Below are 10,108 nucleotides of genomic sequence, written 5' to 3'. Positions count from 1 at the left end.
ACGAAAGGAGCCTGCAACGGCGATAAGAACAGAGAGGCACGAAAGAAGCCCATGTGCGACGATGGGCACTGAGCGTAAAAGAGAAGCTCGCTGACGGTGATAGGTATTGCCGTGACCCTTCGGGCGCGACCCTTCACGGACGGTGATGAACATCGCTGCATGCAATAGTCACGCGACAGGGTGAAGCCCCTGCGTACGGTAATAAGCTTCACTACCCACGATCCTCCATGAGATGTTGAGGATACACCTGCAGATGGCGTTGAGTAGCGCCATCTGCAAATCTCGTTGAGAGATAGAGACACGCAAATAGAAGGGGAAAAGGAGCTCGCGCATGGCGCTGCCATTGCCATGCGTGGCCTGTGAAACCACAGGAAGGAGAAGAAGAAAAGAAAGAGGCATGTACAGCACTGCCACTACCGTGAATGGCCTTTGAGGGAGGCTCAGGTGAAAAAGAGGAAGAAGAAAGAAAAAAGAGAGAGATTATTTACCTTAAGTCTAGGGGTACCGATCCAAAAGATTCTCGCTCCTTACTCTCTCTCTCCAAACGTGACCCAACAATGGGAACGAAAGGGAGTTATATTAAGTAAAAATTATCTTTTGTGAAGGGTTTCAAGCCCCTTGTGTACAATGATGGTATGTGATATATGTAGAATTGTGTTCAAACATGGGTGGATTCATAAAAATTAAACCTAATTGTTGAAAATTAAGGTTTAATTGAATTAAAAGAAATTAAAAAATAGGGTGCAAAATGACAAATTTGCCCCTTTCTAATAAGTTGTAGAATTTCAAGACAGTCCCTGTGTTGCCCTAGAACGTACATGATTTTTCATGGATGATCCGAGTTCATTCGGATGCCCGTTTGATCGAAAGATAGTTGTTTTTTATAGGGCTCGACATGGCGATTGATTTTATACCAACTTCGAGCCATGGATCGTATTTTTAGAGTACGATCATGTGACTTGAAATTTGAATAAATCTTGAAACTTTGGATCGATTGTATGCTCGTCCCTTGATGTTTTTCAATGATTTCTTGGCTAGAACACACTGAGCATGCCGTCACGATTGCAAGGTAACAAACGCAGCTCGATTCCATGCCCGGATGAAGATTTTGCAACTTTGAAGTTTTGGCCGAAATCTAAAATTTTGGTGACCAAATTTGTAGTGACTCATCGGATTCGTGTGCGAAATCCGACCGTTCCTCATGTAGGGGGTTCGGATTCAAGAAGGGATGGAATTAGTTTCACCTCAATCGGGCTCACAAACGATGTGATTTGGCTGTTTGAGCGAGGCATGATGCAGCTGATTTTCTTGCACTTTCTTCACAGATCAGCAATTTCTTTCTAGCTTTTCTTCTTGCTGGGGCTTCTCGCGGGGCGTACCATATATCAAAACACTCGTCTCGATGAGACGAACACATTCCATCAAGTTTGAGCATGATCCGATCTCAGATGAGGCAGATATAAGTGTTAGTAGTCACTGGTCGTGACTGCTCCTTTAATGGAGTTAAGTTGCAGGGTGGCCGCACGGGAATAGTGTGTGGCTCCTCCTGTTTTGCTCTTTCACCTATAACTTCTTCATGGGATGTTTGTTCAAGCTGAAATTTGACTCTAGGGGGTTTTCAACCGTGCCAAATCCAATGACGGAGGTCCCATAGCAAATTGAGACACCAAAAATATAGCTCTAGTCATAGGATCCATTTCAGGGTGCAAGAGGCTAATTCTGCCGAAATTGTTTCTTAGTCTGCACTACCTTCCCTGTAGGAGACAACATACAGTCTATGCTGATAAAAGACCATTCCCTGTAGCCGAAACTCACTTCAATATTACTTCACAGATCTAGTGTCGCCTCATAAGCTGAATGAGGGGAATCACTGGACTATCGCGAAGGTGATCAAAGTACTCTGAGAAGGAAAGGGAAGGAAGGTGTAAGGGGGACGGCTTCCTTGTATCAATCCGAGACCAACAATGACTGTGCCTTTTTGGCGGCATAGTTGGCCTTATTTTTGTGCAAGATTGTGCTCCCTGTATGGGAACACGACATTCGTTCAGGTGCATTCTATGTAACCTATGAAATGGCATGAGGGTGTGAGTATGCCCTTGCTCAACCAGTCTTGTGCACTATTTACCATGGCTTAGGGGCCATCTCGCGTGGAAAGGCTTACAAAGGCAAAGAGGGAGGGAATGGCACTGCAGGAGGACAGGCATTTCCTGGGGATTTTCATACTCCATTCCCCATCCATTACGTATATGGGTTGCTAGGGGCCTATTTCCCCGACACTTATGTCAGGAACCAGGGCAGGGGGAACAAACTGTGGCCCTTCTGAATGAGGTTTGCCGACCAAAAGGCTGTCTTCCACACCCCAGGGGAAGTTTGGAGTTTATTTGGGAAGGACTCCTTAAACATGTGCAGGGTCCCATTTTTGATTGGGAGCTTCACCGATTGTGCTTTCATTGATGTATTGGGGAAGGAGCTAGGCGGTGCTCCAACAACCATTAGGGAACTCATGTTCATCCTGAGCATTAGAGGAGGAGTTCTACTTTATTAGACTCCACACAGTGGCAGATTAGAAGGGTATTTCCCCACCGCTTTTCTCGTCAGCATGGGCTTGATCAGAGCTGCCACTTCTCCGTGTTTTCGAAAAGTGCCGGGGAAAAGTTAACATGGGGAAAACGGAAGAGCTTGGGACTCTTCTCAAGTGCTGGTTGCCAGAACACATACGGACCGCTTAGTCCACATGTCTAGAAATGACAGAGATCAGCAAGTATGTGTTACCTAACTATGGTAGGAGGGTTCGAATGACTGAGGCTTATGAAATTTGGTCGAGAATTACCAGTAAAGAATATTGGGACGCTAATCATCCCTAAAAAGGGGCGAACGATAACTTACATCAGGATACGAGGCAGAGGAGACTGGTGGATATTCCTGCTCTTGGCTAGGTTTTTGTCTTGAAATATCCCTCTAGCTGGCAAGCTTAGGGATTCTACGCGAGATAGCGGCCGATGATACCTCGCCGGAATTTTATGTGATGAAGATGAGAACTGGGAGAATTTTTCATAATCTTAATTCCGTCTTCGAGTGGAATGAGGGGTGAAAGGTCCCAGGTTATGAGGGGCGTCCCATTCAGGACTTGAATGCACTGATCTGGAGTGGTCCTCATAGTAGGCTGGCTGGAGGCCTTCTCAAGGAGGGAGTTCTGAAGCGACTGTTCCTCCTTCGGTGGGGGGAAAGAAGAGGAAATGGTCTACTCCATTGAGACTCGTGCACCGAAATTAGTTAGTGGGCGTACTCGGAGGCATAGGAGTGTCATACTTCATGTGTTCTCGAAACCAGGAGGTAGATCTTCCTCTGATCATTTAGCAACTCCCCCAATGTCCCCTGCTGCACTTTCTCCACCATTTTCTGTCTCTCCTAAATTGTTTTCTTCCTGTTCAGAGACTGAAGAAAATGAATCCAACCCTCCTGACTCCATTGCTATTACCTCTAACCAGGAAATGACTCCAGACCTTGGGGAGGCGTCACTAAGTCCAAGGGTAGCTCTTGAGTCAAAGCAAGCTCCAATGGAGACTGACGAGGCTGAAGGCCCCGAAGCAAATGCTCTAGGGAGGGAATCTGATGCTGATGTGGCCTCTATGCTTCAGGGGTTTAGTACCCCGACTGAGGCAGGGATGATGGTTCAAGAAGAAGGGCTCATGGTTCATGATGCCCCTGAGTACCAAGAGGTTGCTGCCCCAGAGGGAACATATCATGAGGATGTAGGGGTTGAGATTTTTGTGACCTAGGTTATGGTAGTTGAGCGTGCAAGCCAGATGGAAGAAACCATGGCTGGGGCTGATTGGTGATTGAAGAAACCATGGAGGAGGTAGTTCCTGAACTTGCCAATGCTGACATGGCAGAGGGTGAGAAGCAAGGGGAACGGGCTTCCTCGAAACCTGCTGGGCTAGAAGTGGAGGCCCCCATAAGCAAGGGTCAAGGTAATGAAATTGGTGTTGAAGAATCTAGGAAAGTTGAGGCTGGGGTGGCCTCCGGGTTCAAGGTGCAAGAAGCGTTAGATTTTGCCATCGTTTTAGAAGAGCCAATGGCTCAGATGGCTAGAGCCAATGGCTCAGATGGCTATCACTTCGATGAAACCGAAGTCTTTTTAGCAGTAGTAATCCTTGCAGCATCATCCAAGCCCATTTTTAGCGGGCTTTCTGGTATGATTTTAGGCATGCCTCGTGCAGGCCTTTAGGGGCTAAGGTAGTTGCCCTTCAATGAGCTAAGCGAGGCTTTGGCCAAGCTTAGGGAGTTTTCTTTAACGACTACTGTGGTTAGGAGTGCGCCAGATGTCCTTTCTCATTTTGATGCAAAGCTAAATGAACTGGAGAGCTGCTGATCGGGATTACTGCATCATGAAGTGGAGACCAGTAGGTTAGCCTCCTTAGAGGAGTCCGTCTTACTTCATCGTGAGGAGATAGATTCCTGCAATGAGAAGAAGGCCACTATCACTAGCCGTCCGCAAGATCTCAAGAGGGAGGCGCAAGGCAGCTATAAGAGGATGATTGAAATAAGAGAAGAGATGCAACTATTAAGGTACGATTTCACTGGTCTTGAGACGGAGATGATTTAGAGGAGGCTATGGAGGCCTCTTTGGTTGCGGATTTATCCGAACTCACTCGCACCATTGAGTCCGAAACTGTGGCGATGGAGGAGGAGACTCAAATGGTGGCCGAACTAAAGGAACATGTCCAGGGCACCAAGACTTCTTCTGTGGCATGAAGTGCAGAGATCAATAAGATAATTGATCATTTTTTAAAATGTCTTTTCTTTTGTTCGCACTTGTAAAAAGTTTGTACTCATGAATAAGATGCTTCTTTTTCTTTTCTAGTTGACTTTGCTTCATGATTTCACTCTCCTCTTACTTTGCTGCACCTCATGTGATTTTTCTTTTGATTGAATACCTCTCGACATATTTATTGTCTCCAAGGGCTAATATCCTAGGCCTTGCTTGGTCCCATGATGGACTGTTGTGGCTTGGATAGCTTCGAAATGGGGAGTCATTGCCCTTTCTCCTCTTAATGTTTGATTAGCTAAAGGCTCATAGTTCATTTTCCTCATCATTTGATGAGCCTACTTACTACAGATATTCCAATCAGGAGGGGATTTGGCCTCCAATAATGGTGCATTGACTTCAAACCCATCATAGCTTTTGGTCTCAGGCACAAACTTCTTGAGATGTTTTGAAGCAATACGCATAACCTTCAATTGGCTCTGGAGACTACGAACTTCACTTCTTAAATTTGTCAGGGGATCTTGCTCTTGAAGGGAAAAAGATTGACCTTTCTCAAACTGCTCTCCTCCCGCCAGACCAGGGAAGAGTAGAACTACTTGTCAGTCACTAGTCCGAGGAGCATCCTCTATGCTTATATCACCTAGAGTTTGAAAAATCTTTCGCAGTGGTTGGCATGCCACTTCTGCTTTCAAGAAATATGCATGACTTTTTGATGGTCTGGGCTATAGGTGATCTTTGGAGCTGGGAATTATATCCCCATGACTTGCTCAATCTTAGGAATGACTTTGGGTTCATCTTCTGGCCAAGATGGCCCAGAACTGGGCTTAGAGGGCGAGGACTCCTCTTTAAGTGAAGTGAGAGTTTCTTTGGGGATGATTATGGGGATGCTAGAATGAATAAGGGTTAAAGGGAGAGTTTTGCCTTGCCTTTCTTCCTCGTTGAACATGCTTACCAATGTTCTCCCTTTGTCCTCAACATCTTCATGATGCGAAGATCGCATCTTTGTTGTAGACCCCACAGAAGAATTTCATCCATTCGGTGAAGGTTACCCGACTATTGCTAGACTTGACACAAACCAATTGGTAAGCCTCAAAAATATTTTGAAGATTGGCAGGCGGCTCTTCTTCCCCCAAGCTAGCACCACCAAAGATGACCGAGTTCGGGGGCACAAACTCATCGTACATGGCTCCGATCATCGGAAGTCCCCCAATAGAATGAAGATCTAGCAAAGAGATTTCTACTTCCCCATGCCCAAGAAGCCTGGTGTTGCTGACGTGACTCCATGTCTCAAGAAGTACCTTGACTGTATTGGAGCACCGATCATAGTAGCTGCCCGAACACTGGACCACTGCTAGTAGAGAAGCACGTTCAAGAATGCTTTTGTGCGACACCAACACCTTGGCGGTCCAGGACGAGGATCCCTACAAATATTGGTTCTCCCCCTGTATTTGAAGGCCCCTCCCTGACCAAATTAATACCTTTGTATGCACCATTTGCTTTCCTAGGGTGGGCAAGTTTTCCTTAGAAGCTATATTCATGTGCATACAATGAAGGAGCGCCATCCCTTCTTCGATACTGACATTGTTGTCATGACTTTAAAATGAACTGGGTCAGTAATAAAAGTGACATTGAGAGGCCACTCTGGTTGGCATACTGGCCTTGTCAACCAAATGGGCTCCCCCCTTATTAAAGCCTAATCGGTAAAGTTATCAGTATCGACCTCTCCTCCCCTCGGAAAGTTTTTTACATCAGGAATTCGGTAAGAAGATTTAGCCATTATAAAAGGGGTCAATGATTCACTCCCAAATCAAAATCGATAAGCATCGGCCATGTCTTCAGTGGCTAAGTACCGGCTGTAACGACATAAACCCAGCACAGACTGAGTTTCTAGAAGGCTAGGGACAGTTGTATTTACGAAGGTCTAGCGTCAACTGAGTTTCTAGAAGCCTAGTGCCGATGGTGTTTACGAAGGTCTAGTGCCAGTTGTGATTTCAAAAGCTTAGCATTGACTGTGTTTTAAGAGACCCAGTGCCAGTTGCCCACTCAAAGCTCAGCGCCGACCGCTTTTCTTGAGGACCAGCTCCGACTGTGTTTCTAAGAGGTCAACGCTTGTTGTGTTTGCTAATGCTTACCGCCGATTGTGTTTACTAATACCTGCCACCGACTATCTTTGCCAACTTCTAGCGCCGTCCGTGTTCAAATCTCTCACACGCGCCGTGGACTCTGTGCATCGCACCTCAAGCTCTGCAATGCTGCCTGACACACATCTCACACATGTGAATTGCAACCGTTCACCTCCCCGATGGTTGCACACCTTCCAAGCACGATCGTCCACCTCCAACGACGGTTTGTCTCCCAATGACCTTCGATTTCTCACCGAAACTCCCCTGTCACTGTCAAAAAATTGCTAAAGCCAGCAAAAAGCCCCTGGGCAGCCCATTGCTGCAACTCCTGACTCCACCGGAACCCTAAAAAATCACAGTCGGAACACTCCTGCTTCTCGAAAACCCCTTGCGCTGACCGGGAAACTCCTACTACTCCAATGAAATCTTGCCTCCTTCCCTGTAGGCGTCTCTTTGTTTGACAGGAACCTCCCCTACTTGCTGGCAAACCTCTTGCTAACTCTTGTCGAAACACCCACTGTTTGCTAAAGCTTCCATCGGGAACCCTCTTCTGACCGTTAAAATTTGTTTTGCTTAATTCTTTTTTACCTTCGATGAAAAGCAGTGGAAATGGGGTTTTACCCCTTTATATAGCCAACATTTTCCCTAAATGCCCCTCCCAAATTGGGAATCCTAGCTGCATCCTAGAAGGCCCAACGACGATGGGCTGGGTCAGACTTTGAACCGGGGCCCGATGTAAGTCTCATCGTCGCTTGTAAAATCCTATCCCAATAGAGGCTAGGATAGGGTTAGGCTCAGGTTAAGCCCCGACTACTAATTTACGCCCAGCACTGGCCTTGTTGTTAAATCTACCCAACGCCGAATACGTCCTCAGTAACCCTAGCACCAACTGTGTCCTCAATAACCCCTGCACTGGCTGCATCCTTAGTAACCCTAGCGCCGGCTGTGTCCTTAGTAACCCCAGCACCAATTGCGTTTACAAAGGTCTAGCATCGACTGTGATTTCAAAGGCTCAGCACCGGCTATGCTCAAGAGATAGCACGGGTTGTCCTCAGCATCGGCTATGGTCAAAAGATAGCACGGGTTGTTCTCAGCGTCGGCTGCGTTTTTAACAAACCCAGCACCGACTGAGTGTTCAAGGAATGATGGTCGCTGCTCATGGCGCTGACTGTGTTTTAAACATTCTATTGTCACATACTCTAGACCGAAGCCATGTGTGTCCTATTTCTGTTATCCCAAGTGAAGTTGCATCTTGACTGTGACCTATTATCCCCAACAAAGCGGAACCCAGATCATTCAAACTGAGGTCATGACTTCTCATCCCCAGTAGGAGAGTCATACTCGTACAAGGATGTAAAGGACCCACATTTGTCCCCTCTTCCCCAATGAAGTCGGTCTTCTCACCTGAGTCTCTTGTTGGCTTTAATCATTTTATCCCCAAGGAGTCACACTTACCCTCCTAATCCCCAAAGTTTGCCACTCCTCGTAGGGCCTCCATCTCCATCTACAAAGCTCTCTTCTTGTGTATAGCCTTAACCATTTTATCCCCAAGCGGTTAGATTACTATCCGCAAACCTATTCCCTATGGAGCTTCATCTACATGGTGACCCACACAATAGTCCGTGCTGCATGACCTTAAACTGCATAGCCTCGGTCTAGTTGCACGACCTTAAACTGCATAGTCCAAACCGTAAGAATCTAAACCATATGGTTTAAGCTATATGACTTTAAACTATAGTACACGTCCTAGCCGCATGACATTAAAGGCTCAGCACCACAGTCCAAACTATACGACCATAAACGACAGCGGAGGTCTAGTTACACGACGTTAAACTGCATGGTCTTAATTTCATGACTTTAAACTACATAACCACGATCCAGGCTATGTGACCCTAAACCATAGTGCACGTCCTGGCCGCATGACGATAAACTGATTTGCACAGGTCTCAGAGGTGTGACCATAAACGTGCCCCCACATAGCACTCACACCTTTTACGTGCATCTTCATGCACGTCTTCCCTAACCAACCCATTCATGTGTGTGCACCACCTTCACTACCTCCCTTCTGAGCCCATTCATTTCACCATCCTCTATCATTCCCCAGTGAGTCTCACCCGTGCTCACAAAAATGGCGAACCATCTCGTCACCTATTCTTGTTGTAAGTTAGTGGGTCACCATTTGTCACCCACCTTTCATACAACATCCATCATTCATAGGCAGCTTCGTGTCATCTCCCCAAAAGTGAGCTAAAACCACTACCATACTCATTCCATGGCCTCTACAGACTGCTATCCATCTCTACTACGGTCTCTCTATATGACCTTAAACTGTAGTGCACGTCTTGGCCGCATGACATTAAAAGGCTTCGCACAGGTCCCGAAGACATGACCCTAAACACGCCCTCACAAAAAAATAATAATAACAGGCATGATGTATATCTGATCAAGGGAACGCCATGAGTAAAAATGACGGAGAGGCATGGTCACGAAACCATGAGCAAAAGAGTTTCGTTAATAAAAGCCAGGCACGGTAAAAACCTGAAAGGGTATTGTGACTTAAAATGAAGAATAAAGGGTGGAGATGACCGAAAGGTCATGAGTAAAAGAACCCTAAATAAAAAGGAAGTTGGTGAAAATTGTCTCTACAGCGCTGCTCCACAAGTTCAAGTGAAAATCCACAAAGGACGCTTGGACCAATAAACAAGTTGATGCAACACTCGCCTCAACAGGCCCCAAAAATACGAGCTTCAAGGAAAAGATTCCAATATCCTAAGTCTATTCACAAAACGGACTTTAAAGATAGAATACTCTCCCAGGCAGCAAGACAAGTCTCTCGAGGAAGAACACTATTCCCACAAGGTCACAAGCACACTGTAAAAATGCTAAAGGCCACTATGAAGGCAAGAAACTGACAAAGTCATGACGAACCTGCCAGAGACTTCAGCCTGCCTCGCCACAATTCCCTCTTGTCGAGAGGCCCAGACTTTCGAGACCGGCTAACAAAATGCCCCCGACTGGACCTGGCAGATGGGGCCCATAGAGGTATTCTGACTGTCAAAAGTAAACTTAGTGTAGCAGCAAACAATGCCAACCAAAGGCTCTTCAACAAACCATCAAGGAAATCATTTCGACAAACTAAAAGACACCCGAGGAAGGCTAAGTCAGCCATGATTATGGACCTGCTGTGCAACGATCTGCTAGCAGTGGGTAGGGGTTA

Source organism: Amborella trichopoda, chromosome 2, assembly GCF_054954075.1.
Source record: "Amborella trichopoda isolate Santa Cruz 75 chromosome 2, AtrichopodaSantaCruz75HAP2 v2.0, whole genome shotgun sequence".
NCBI classification, from domain to species: Eukaryota; Viridiplantae; Streptophyta; class Magnoliopsida; order Amborellales; family Amborellaceae; genus Amborella; species Amborella trichopoda.
The sequence above is the reverse complement of the archived record's forward strand: the minus strand, read 5'-3'. Positions refer to the sequence as shown.